This window comes from Eptesicus fuscus, chromosome 10 (assembly GCF_027574615.1).
Source record: "Eptesicus fuscus isolate TK198812 chromosome 10, DD_ASM_mEF_20220401, whole genome shotgun sequence".
In the NCBI taxonomy this organism is placed as follows: Eukaryota; Metazoa; Chordata; class Mammalia; order Chiroptera; family Vespertilionidae; genus Eptesicus; species Eptesicus fuscus.
In genome coordinates, this window is record NC_072482.1 from 72,993,085 (window position 1) to 73,005,393 (window position 12,309).

Below are 12,309 nucleotides of genomic sequence, written 5' to 3' on the forward strand. Positions count from 1 at the left end.
TGTCCCATTTTCACTACCAGAAGTTTCTCATTTCCTGTTGGGAGCTGTGGTTATTAAGGAAGGGGAGTTCCTTTAAGGCTGGTAATACTTTGGAATCCCCAGGGATGGTCCATGACAAAAGAGATTAGAATTCTGAAGTGATACCATGCAAACCACAACTAGTCAGTCTACCATCTATTATGTGAGTCACCAATCAGGTCAGCCTGAACATGAAGGGAAGCACAGAACAAAATCCTCATAAAAGTACAGTGTACCCAGTAGAAAATTATTCAGTCATGCTTCAGAATTTGAGATTTAACCCATTAAAATATTTCTAAACTTAAAATTCCAAAGAGGCTGCCATAAACTTTTCTATACTAGATGAAGTATTACTACTTTCATATATTTTATTGAACATATATTCTTTGAGTTGGTTATAACATTTTCCTCAGTGTTTTTCTTCAAAAGAGATTTTTGCCAAAACCCTAAGCTTCAAATTAATTAAGATACTTTTTAAAGATGTCTACATGTCCAATGTAATACAAAGAACTGAATTTATTCGGAAAACATAAGGCGTCAAATCATTTGTTAGAGGCTATCTGAGTGATAGGTCTGAATGGACATGCAGATACATCACTGCCATAGCACCTTAGTCACCAGAGAGTTTCTAGAAGGGGATCTCATGTTATCACAGACAGCAATAAAAGAAATGAGGAATAAGTAAATAATTTTTCATTCATAAATAGCTTAAGAATTAGGGTTTATGAAGATAGCTGAGTATTTCTGGCCATAACAGGAGAATCTTCTCTCCATTCTGCACTGTGGCCCTGTCTTGGCACAGGCACGTTGCCTAACCATGGTGCATCCATTTTTATTGCTGTCACTGACACTTGTGCCAAATGTAACTTTCTTTTTTTTTTTGTATTATCTTTTGCAAAAGTCCGTAACACCTAAAGAATTATAGTGTAATGCACAGAATTCAGGTCTGTGAGCCTGGGTTTGTTGTAAGCCAACTCTGTAGCTTCTTGGCAGTGGGGTTTGGGGCAAGTTACCTAATAGGCTGCCCCCCTCCTCCCCAAACCACACAAGGTCATCCTCATCTCTAAAATACAGGTAGTAAGGTTTATCTTCTAGAATTGTAAAGGGTAGGTGAGAAAACATAATGCTAAGTTCCCAGCAAAATGTTGGCACCTAGTAAACTAACAACTGTTAATGAGTTAGGAAGAAAAATCATGAAGAGGGCTCCCAAGACTCAACCTGAAGTCTTGGCTCCAACATTAACTAGCTGTCCACCTTGAGAATTCTCCTAATCACTCCCACCCTCTCAGCCTCAGTTTTCTCATTTGTAAAATGGGCAGAATATTTCTTAACCTTCCTCACTGACCTAAGTGGCTAAAAACAAACAATTTTTTAAAAATTACTTTATAAAAACTGTAAGACATTAAAATGTTATTAGTATGATTATAAGGTTTTTGGAAGTTAGTTTTCTTCCTTTTGGAAATAGCATTTTTTTTTTTTTTCCAACTGGAACTCAATGGTTTTTTCCTGCTGAAGGTTGTGGCACCTTTTTCTTCTTTTTTTTCCTGAATGACTCATAGACATTTGTTATGACCTATCTTGCACGTTGCTTTTGTTTTCTTTTCTTTTTTTATCCCTTTTTTCCCTCCTGTTGTCTCAACTCTGTTCTAATTGCTTCACAAGAGCAAGGACTCAATTTTAAACCTGTGAGCTGCAGTGCTCAGAGCGGAAGCTGAGGAGACATCTTCTCAGGGGCACTGATCTGAGTTTGGCAAGGACCAGGGCTGAGAGGTGGAGCAGCCCTGGTCTTCTGTGACAAGAGGACAGGAAATCAAAAACTTTGATGACAAGGAGAAACTCGGAGATGAAGAGGAACACTGATGGACTTCTATTGACTTGCTCTTACCTTCGTAAGGAAGGAAAAGACCACGAAATAAAGGAAATTGAGAGGGAGGTAGCTGGGACTGTCAGAGGGCAGATATCAAAGTGTGTCAACTCAAAGCATCCCAAATATCTGTCTCCTTTTGTCTTATTAATTTTTAAAAATCCCAGTTCCTGTCACAATAACTGGTATATACAGTAATTGGCACTGAGAAAACATTTTTTAACTCTGAAATGAGTAGAAAATAATACAGTTATTATTTTATTTTACTATTATTTATGTCACATAATAATAACATCATATCCTATCTAATAAAGAGGAAATATGCTAATTGACCATCACACCCTCACAAAGATGGCGGCACCCACAGCCAATAAGGAGGGAATATGCTAATTGACTGCCACGTCCTCAAAGATGGTGGCACCCACAGCCACAAGATGGTGGCGCCCAGTCCCCTCAGCCCCGCTGGGGTGTCAGGTGTGCGGCATGGCTGGGCCTACCCCCAGGTGGGTCTGGCCACTCCACACACCTGCCTCCAGAGTCCCCCAGTCCTCTCCGCCCCCCAGGCACCAAGGGCTGGCCCGAGGCATAGGCAACCAGGGCCAGCCGAGGCTTGTGCTACTGGCAGTGGCAGCAGCAAGGTGTGATGGGGGTGTCACCTTCCCCTGATTGCTGGGTCGCCTCCCACCCTTGAGGGCTCCTGGACTGTGAGAGGGGGCAGGCCGGGCTGAGGGACCCCCCCTCCAGTGCATGAATTTTCATGCGCTGGGCCTCTAGTATAATATATAATAGCATCCTATCTAATAAAGAGGGAATATGCTAATTGACCCTCACTCCATCGCAAAGATGGCAGTGCCCACAGCCAATAAGGAGGTAATATGCTAATTGACTGCCACACCCTCAAAGATGGTGGCGCCCACAGCCACAAGATGGCGCCTGCCTCCGGAGCCCCTCAGTCCCCTTAGCTTCCCAGCCACCCAGAGCCGGCCTGAGGTGCAGGCAAGCCTCGGATGGTAGCTGTCCAGTCACCCAGGGCTGCCCAAGGCTCAGGTAGCCAGGGCCGGCCAAGGCTTGTGCTGCCAGCAGTGACAGCAGCAGAGGTGTGATGGGGGCATCACACCTGATCGCCGGGTTGCCTCCTGCCCCTGAGGGCTCCTGGACTGTGAGGGGGTCAGGCTTGGCTGAGGAACGCCCTCTCCAGTGTATGAATTTTCATGCACCAGGCCTCTAGTATATTATAAATATATATAACGTAACATATAAAATAATATAAAATATAACAGCATTTTAGGTACTTAAGATACCATGGGTTAGGAACCTTATGTTCATTATTTCATTTAAAACTCAGAAGAGCCTTCCTAGGTAGTAGATGCTACAATTATCCCATTTTAGAGATGAGAAAACTGAAGTTTTGGAAGGAGGTTCTGAGATAGTGTTATGGGGCATAGGATAGCAAGTTAAGTAAGGAAAAATAAAACAATTATAGGGGAGCATTGAGGGTCCAACTGAGGATAGACCACAGGAGTTTGTGATGAAACTCTCAGCATAATCATTGTGTTTGTCTCAGTGATGCTCTGAAGCCAGAGCAGTTGATTGAGTTGATCTGGTCATAGAATCCAGTGGCTATGTAGACTTTATCCCCTTTGTGCTCCCTTGGACTTAATGGGTCACCTAATAAAGAAGAGACAAATTAATGACTGGAGATAAGAATAGCTGAGATGTGTTCTTCAGCCTGGTGGAGATGAGTGATTGTCATTGGCTCTTGAGTATTTGAGGGTGCACTTCACCCCATCATCTTAGCATATATATATATATATATAAATATATATATATATATATATATATATATATAAATTGATTTCAGAGAGGGAGAGAGAGATAGAAACATCAGTGATGAGAAAGAATCATTATTGCCTGCCTCCTGCATGCCCCACTGGGGATCCAGCCTGCAACCAGGGCATGTGCCCTGACCTGGAATTGAACTGTGACCTCCTGGTTCATAGGCTGACACACAGCCACTGACTGAGCCACTCTGGCCGGGCAGCAAGGAGGAATTTGATAGTATATCAACCCAGCACTTACAGGTATTTTTGCAATATGTTTGTAAAAACAACTTGTGCAAATTGTGCGATTAAGACTTACTTAAGTTTGGATCCAGACAAGGGAGCATTCAAAATAGTGTCAACTAAGGGTCCGGTAGAAGAAGAGGCTGTGTTTTCTGAGCAGGGAAGACTCTGGCTCAGGAACTCACTCTCAGCCCAGGTTGCACATTATATCTATCTGTGATCTTTTTAAAGGCCCCATCTACCTGGTTCCACTGGAGAGATACTGAATTATTAATATGAAATACAATTTTTACACCTGGAGTTTAAAAAGCTCCTCAGGTGATTCTAATACATAGATGAGCTAAGAACTGTTTATGGGGCAGCGGGCCTGGTTGTGAAATAAAAAGACCCTTCTGATGGAAAAGGACCTCCTTTCTTTAGCTCCTTTCTCTGGTTAGTGTGATAAGAAGTGATAGGGAGGCAGATCTGGGCTCCAAGGAAAGGAGAATGTTTAAAAACTTCAAGCTGAATTGAAAATGGAAGTGGATAGTGGTAAAAATTTGCTTACTGGATGTGATCAAGGAGAAGGTAGACAGACAACCATTAACTGGGAACATTGAACTAGGCCAGTGATGGTACAATTGTGCCTAGAGGACTAGAAGCCTCCTCAAGCCCCCTCACCCTTCACTCAGAGCTGCTTTGCTTTCTCTATTTTTCTATATTGGGTCTCCCCATAAGATTTCCTTTGAAGAAAAAGATCTGCTCAAAAAACAAAAGCTTTAAAATCACTTAACTAGTTGACTTCTATGGCTAAAATTCTATACTATTAAATCCTGTTTGATGTTTTCTAAAACATCAGTCTACTAATTGATCCACTCCTCCAAAGTCTGAGAGGAAAGGGAGAGCACCTGTGGGAGGGGGTATGTGGAAAGTGTGAGTAGAACAGGGAGGACTTCTTTTAGCTAAGGGCCAGATGCAGGAGACTTCAACACTGTCTAGTCTTGGAATTACCTGGGAGCTTTTAAACCAATTAAATCAGAATATCTGGGGATGGTGTCTGGTAAAAGGTATTCATAAAATGTCATGAAGTTGAGAGCCACTGCTTAATAGCTGAGCAGTGAGAACAGTTCTTTTGTGTACATTGAAAGAAAATGAATTAGATAACCTCTGACACAGTGGTTCTTAAATTTCAGGTGCTTCATAATAGCCTGTAAGACTTGTTTAAACACAGATTGCCAGGCCCCACACCCAGAGCTTCTGATTCAGCAGGTCTGTGACCAAGCCAAAAATGTGCATTTTTAACAAATTCCAGGTGATGCTGATACTACCAATCTGAGGACCATACTTTGAGAACCATTCCTCTAACAGAAGGGATTTACTTTAGACATGAACAAAAGCCTCCTAACAGTGGTTAGGCAATTCACAGTATGTATCCTTGATATGATGTGATAGTGGCACTTTAACTCTCTGGTCTTGCTTGCAAAAACACATTAACCTAGGTCCATGTTGTCACAAATGGACAAACGGTAAGATTTCTTTCTTTTTTTTTTAATGACCAAGTAATGGAATATATATATATATCTCCTATCTAATAAAAGAGTAATATGCAAATTGACCATACCTCCGCTGCACACACAAGCCACGTCCACCAGCCAATTAGGAGCAAGTATGCAAATTAACCCACCCAAGATGGCTGCGGCCATGGAGCGAACAGGAGGCTTGGGTTTCCCTGGCAATGGAGGAAGCCAAGCTTCCTGCACACCCTGGCCGGCCCAGGCCTCCACTCAAGGCTACAAAGTTTCAATTATAGAAGATAAATAAATCCCAACAAAAATGGCTGCGGCCACGGAGTGAACAGGAGGCTTGGGTTTCCCTGGCAATGGAGGAAGCCAAGCTTCCTACACACCCTGGCTGGCCCAGGTCTCTGCTCAAGGCTACAAATTTTCAATTATAGAAGATAAATAAATCCCAGATACCAGGGCCTCCACTTGGGTCGCCGGGGGGCATGGCTGGCCTGCAAACCACCACAGGCCCCTCGCCCAGGCCACCCCACACTCCAAGGGAATCCCCACCCTGATCCAGGACACCCTTCAGGGCAAACCAGCTGGCCCCCACCCGTGCACCAGGCCTCTATCCTATCTAATAAAAGAGTAATATGCAAATTGACCATCACTCCAACACATAAGATGGCTGCCCCCATGTGGTCAAAGATGGCTGCCCCCATGTGGACACAAGATGGCCACCACAAGATGGCCAGCAGGGGAGGGCAGTTGGAAGGGATCAGGCCAGCAGGGGAGGGCAGTTGTGGGCGATCAGGCCAGCAGGGAAGGGCAGTTGTGGGTGATCAGGCCAGAAGGGGAGGGCAGTTAGGGGTGACCAGACCTGTAGGAGAGGGCAATTAGGGGCAACTAGGCTGGCAGGGGAGCAGTTAGGCATCAATTAGGCTGGCAGGGGAGTGGTTAGGGGGTGATCAGGCTAGCAGGCAGAAGTGATTAGGGGCAATCAGGAAGGCAGGCAGGTGAGCAGTTGGGAGCCAGCAGTCCTGGATGGTGAGAGGGGTGTCCGACTGCCCATTTAGGCCTGATCTACCCGGTCCCAGATTGGAGAGGGTGCAGGCTGGGCTGAGGGACACCCCCACCCCCCGTGCACAAATTTCATGCACCAGGCCTCTAGTATACACACACACACACACACACACACACACACACACACACACACACAAACACACACACTAATAAAAGGGTAATATGCTAATTAGACCAGACATCTTCCGGGCAACCTTCCAGACAAAGCCATGGTGGTGGGGTTGAGGCAGAAGCAATTAGGAGTGGTCAGGTCAGCAGGGGAGAGCAGTTAGGGGGATCAGGCAGGCAGGCAGGTGAGCGGTTAGGAGCCAGTGGTCCCAAATTGCAAGAGGGATGTCCGACTGCCGGTTTAGGCCTGATGCCTGCGGGATCGGCAGTTGGACATCTCTCAAGGGGTCCCAGATTGAAGAGGGTGCAGGCTGGGCTGAGAGACACCCACCCTCCCCCGTACACGAATTTCGTGCACCGGGCCTCTAATATGTGTGTGTGTGTGTGTGTGTGTGTGTGTGTGTGTGTGTGTGTATCTCACAGCTTTTTTATCTACTGGTCCATTGATGGGCACTTGGGTTGCTTCCATATTTTGGTTATTATAAATAATGTTGCAATGAACATAGGGGTACATATATTGTTTCAAACTAGTGTTTTGGATTTTTTTCAGCTATATACCCAGAAGTGGAATCTCTGGGTCATAAGGCAGTTCCTTTTTTCATTTTTTGAGGACTCTCCATACTGTTTCCCACAGTGGCTACCCCAATCTGCGTTCCCACCAACAGTGCATGAGGGTACCCTTTTCTCCACATCCTCACCAATACTGCTAAGTGAAATAAGTCACCATTGCATTTTTTATAACTCTCCAATGACTGCCATTACCTACAGAAGGACAGTCCAACCTCCTTATTTACAGAGCAGGTAGCCTGGCTTCTCCCCACCTCTCCAACCTTTCTGTTTAGGTGTCCCACCTCCTTCTTCTGCCCCATTCCACCCTTGCACCTGGTATTCATTCTATTCATGCAAACTTGCCCTTGTTCCTCTAACCCTCCATGCTATTGCATGACCTGGACATAGTGTCTCTCCCCACCCAGGTTATTTCCCAGATACTTGGTATCATTTGAGAATCAGTTTACAGGTTATAGGAAGCCTTTTCTGAACCTCTTTCTTCCCCTCCTCCAGTAGTCCTGTTCTCTCCTTTCTCCAGGCCCCCACTTCTTGTAGTGCAGTCAGGATTCTAGTCTGGGTTGTCTGACACCAGAGCCCATGCTCTAAACAACTAGGCTTTCCTGCCTTTCTGGGAGAAGATATAAGGAAAAGTCTCACTCTTGACTAGCCTGGCTAGAGGGTCTACTCCAGGATCTGAACGAGCACCTCCCAGGGACCCCCACAATAGAGTAAGGTTTAGAAAGAGACCTTAGTTTCACCTGCTTTCTACTTCACTACTACCACCATTGCCACCAGCAATTGGTAAATATTGATTGAGCTCCTGTTCTACGCCAGGGACTATGGATACAAAGATGAAAAAGACACTGTAATCCTGCCCTCAGGAACTACAAAAGAGATAGCCATGCAAACAAGCCAACAAAATCCCCAACGGCCTCTAGTAAAATCCAAAAAAAGAGAACACTTTGAGCCAGAGGGGCAGGGACCCAGCTTCTCCTCTTGTTTGGTTTTCCTCCTCTTACTTCCCTGATTCCTTCTACTTAACAACTGACAAACCTAAACAACAGAAATTTGAATTTCTCCTACAAGGTGTTGGAATGTCCAGAAAGGAGATATTCTGTTCATCCGATAAAGAATTTATAGATGAATAGAGGCTCCAACTCAGCATATGCTTCTTTGCCTTCTTCCCTGAGGAAACAGAGAACATTTCTATTCGGTTCTTCTTCCAGGGCAGGAATCTCCCGGTTCCACTTGCAAGCCATTGTGGCAGCCTTGCCCAGTCTTTGTATCCCTGTCTACAGCAACAACAAATAGTTGTTGCTGAGGCGTTGTTGTTGACGTGTTACCTTTCAAAATTCCCTCCTGTCACAGGGATAAGCCTCTTCCTGATGATGGATCTGCATGATCTGGCTTGACAAGAGGCCCTGTTGCCATGGAGAGCTGATGGAATCAGGTGTGTTTTTCGCCAGCATCACTCATGCCGGGGGTGCCACGAGGACTCTTCTGTACGTCATGCGTGGCTGGCTTGTGGCTGGCTGTGGCCAGGCTTTTCCTGCGGGTAAAACCTAATCAACTAATCAGCTGCAGATAATATCAAGACATTTTGTTTGATGCGTTAATAGTGACAGACAGGCTTTTACAATTAATGACACAGTGCCCTTTGACAATAAAGTTGTTTTGGGGGAAGAAAACACTGTAGTCACCAGACTTGGAAATGGAAGGGCTTGTGTTCATATAAACATAACCTCACGTCAGTGCTTGTCACCGCAAACTGTTTGGTTCTCAAAGAGCATCTTTGAGCTCATCGTCTGATCTTGATTTCCTACATAACAAACGTTCTTGGCTTACATGCCCTTTGGCAAGTGCAACATGCCCCGCTTCCTGTTTCTAAACTTGCAGACAACCATCCGTACATCTCGTGCTGTCAGTTTTAACCAGATAACAGCAGCACCTTCTTGCTGCTTTTTATCTGGAGCTCATGTTAAGAGGATCCAAGAATTTGATTGATTTGGTAGAGTATTCTTAATTAATTTGGTTAAATTTCCATATGACTCAGAATGTAAAAAAGAAAGTAAGTAAAAATACAAGCTCCTTGGAGAGATCAACCAAAGGACTTGTATGCAGGAATATAAGCCTAACCAATGGACATGAACACCAGGGGGGTGAGGACACGAGTAGGGGAGGGGGTTTGGGGGGTTAATGGAGGGACGAGGACACATATGCAATACCTTAATCAATAAAGAAATTAAAATTTAAAAAAATACAAGCTCATTTCTTATAAGACTTAAAAAGTCAGTGGTGACATGACTAAAGACATGAAGATTTAATGCAATAAATTGCTTTCCAGAAAGTTTTATTCTCCTACCATTAGTGAATGAGATTTCCTATTTCATTGTGGTCTTATCAGCACTATTAGGAAAAGGAATTATTTTTGTTAACTTGATAATACGAAAGATTCTCTTCTGCTGTTTCAATTTTTGCCTTAGTTAAGTAGTGAGGTGGGCATTTTTTAATCTTGTTTGAATTCATTTATATTTGTTATATTGTGACTTGTCTTGGCATCCCTTGCCCATTTTTGTTCTGGAAATTTCATGTTTTTCTAATCAATTCTTTTAAGTTCTTTATGTTTTAAAGGTGTTAGGTTATTACCATTATATGCATCATAGATTTCCCCTTCTATTTTGATGTTTGCATTCTCATCTTTATCTTCCTTAAATTTAACACTTTTATGTGGTCAAGTCTGTCATTATTTCCCTTCTTCAGATGACTCTTAAACTTGAGTGCCCTTCACTACCAATGATCAAATAAATATTCAGTTACTTGTATACACTAAGGTTTCTTTGCCTGTGTGGTGTGTGGTGTGGTATGGTGGTGTGTGTGTGTGTGTGTGTGTGTGTGTGTACTTGTGTGGGTGTATTTATTCGCACATGTCCTTGGGCCTCAGCCATAAGGAATTTAATGGTAGGTGGGAAAAATCTTCTTTTGCCAAAAGGACTGGCCAATTATCTCAACATGATCTGTTGAATAATCTTTCCTTTCCTAAAGATTTACGATGTCTCTTTTTACTAATTTAAAAGCAATATTAGTCTCGCTCTGGCTGGTGTGACTGAGTTGGTTGGGCTTCATCCCATGTACTGAAAGGTTGCCAGTTAGATTCTGGGGGCGTGCATGAGGCAGCTGATTGATGTTTCCCTCTCACATAGATGTTTCTCTCCCCCCATCTTCCTCTCTCTCTCTCTAAAAGTCAATACAAATTATTTCAAAACAAAACAATATTAGTCTAGCCATACTATGTCATTCTGGAATAAGCCAGGTCCTTTTTTGTGATTCTCAGTTTTAGGGAGAGACTGAGAGGGAGCAAAGTATCCCCCTGTGTTTCATCTCCCCACTCATTTTCCCAGGCTCTGCCTACTGGGTACAGCAGTTACCTCACTGTGATAAATTCCAAGGCATCTGGGGAAAGTTGGGGTCGAGATCTGTAACTGGGAGAAGCACGATGCATTTGCATGAAAACCCACCAGACTAATTTAGTCATGTTTATGAATGTCTTATCAAAGCATAGTTTTAGTTTGTCTGGCTTTGGATTTAAAAACACAATCTAAGAACTGATGCCCACAAAAACGTACGTGCTATGGCAAGAGATAGAATGAATACTTGCAGCCGTTCCTAGTGTTAAAGAGACCCCAGTCTTATGGGGACGGCACAGCATCACATAGTTGTACAAAGGGGGGAATACCAATCTTAATTAAGACAAGAGTTGACAAAATGTTTCCTATACAGGAAACCACTAGCCACTGCACTCAGAAAGGTAGGTGGGAGTAGACATCTCTATATTAAGTTAATTTGCCATCTTTCTCCATTTTCATTTTTTCTTCCCTGCTTCCTTCCTTTCTCGCTTGTTGGCATTTGACTCAGTTGCACAATATCACAGTTCCTGCAAGTTTGTCCCTGAGACAAATTAGTCACAGAATTTCATGTCTCAAGTTCTGAAGCACTGTCAATATTACTTCATTGCATTTTTCATAAATCAAACATTGTAAACAGAGACAAGTGATTATTTTTGTGTTTCAAGAAGCAGGAACGATGGGAGTAAAAGAATCTTATTGCTTCAGGAAAGTGTTATAATTGATATCAAATGCTGCAGGATTTAAAGGAGAGTGTTTTAAGAGTCTCCTTACACCCTGCCCCAAAATGTGGATCTTTTTTTTTTTTTTTTTTTTTAATGAATTAGTTCAATCTTTATCCTGAATTCACATACAATTCCCCCCTCCTGAATCTTAGCCAAATCTAATTGACATTCGTTTTCCCCCAGCCTATTATAACTTCTACCCTGGGTGTGTGTTTGTGTGTGTGTTTGTGTGTGTGTATTGAGGGTGTTACAAGTATTTTAAATGTCCCAAGTTGTCGTTTTATTTGCAAGTAATAGACAGCAAGTAACGGAGAGACCCGACTTATACCACCTTAAATAATAGAGAACCTATTCTCCAGTTCCTACTTCCCCACTCTCCACCCCTACCTTGCTCTTCTTTTCCTTTCTTCCACAGCATTCATCACCCTCTAACATATTATCACTTTACTAGTTATGCTTATTGTTGGTCTCCTCTTTAGGACAGGGATACCTGTATGTTTTAGGCACTCATAAACTCTAAGTGCCTGCTACCATATCTGGCACATAAGTAGTCACTCACTAAATATTTGTTGAACTTAATTTAATTAGCTCAAGTCCCAGATTTTTGGCAAAGTGGGGTCCTTCAGTTCAATGATGGCATCCAAGACCCAGTTTTTCATTGTCTACTTTGTTTTTCTTAGTGTTGATTCTATCCTCAATTAGCGTCCTCTTGTGGTCCCCCATGGCTCCAGCTCCAGGGTTTCTTGTTCAAATACAATAGGAGTGCCCTAGCTGGTTTGGCTCAATGGATAGAGTGTTGGCCTGCTGACCAAAGGGTCCTGGGTTTGATTCTGGTCAAAGGTATGTACCTTGGTTGCAGGCTCTTTCCTGGCCCAGGCCCTGGTCGGGGCATGTGCAGGAGGCAACCAATCAATGTGTTTCTCTCGAATCTATGTTTCTCTCTTTCCCTCTCTCTTAAAAAAAATATCCTCTGGTGAGGATTCACAAATGCAAAAGGAGGGACACAGAGGATTTATC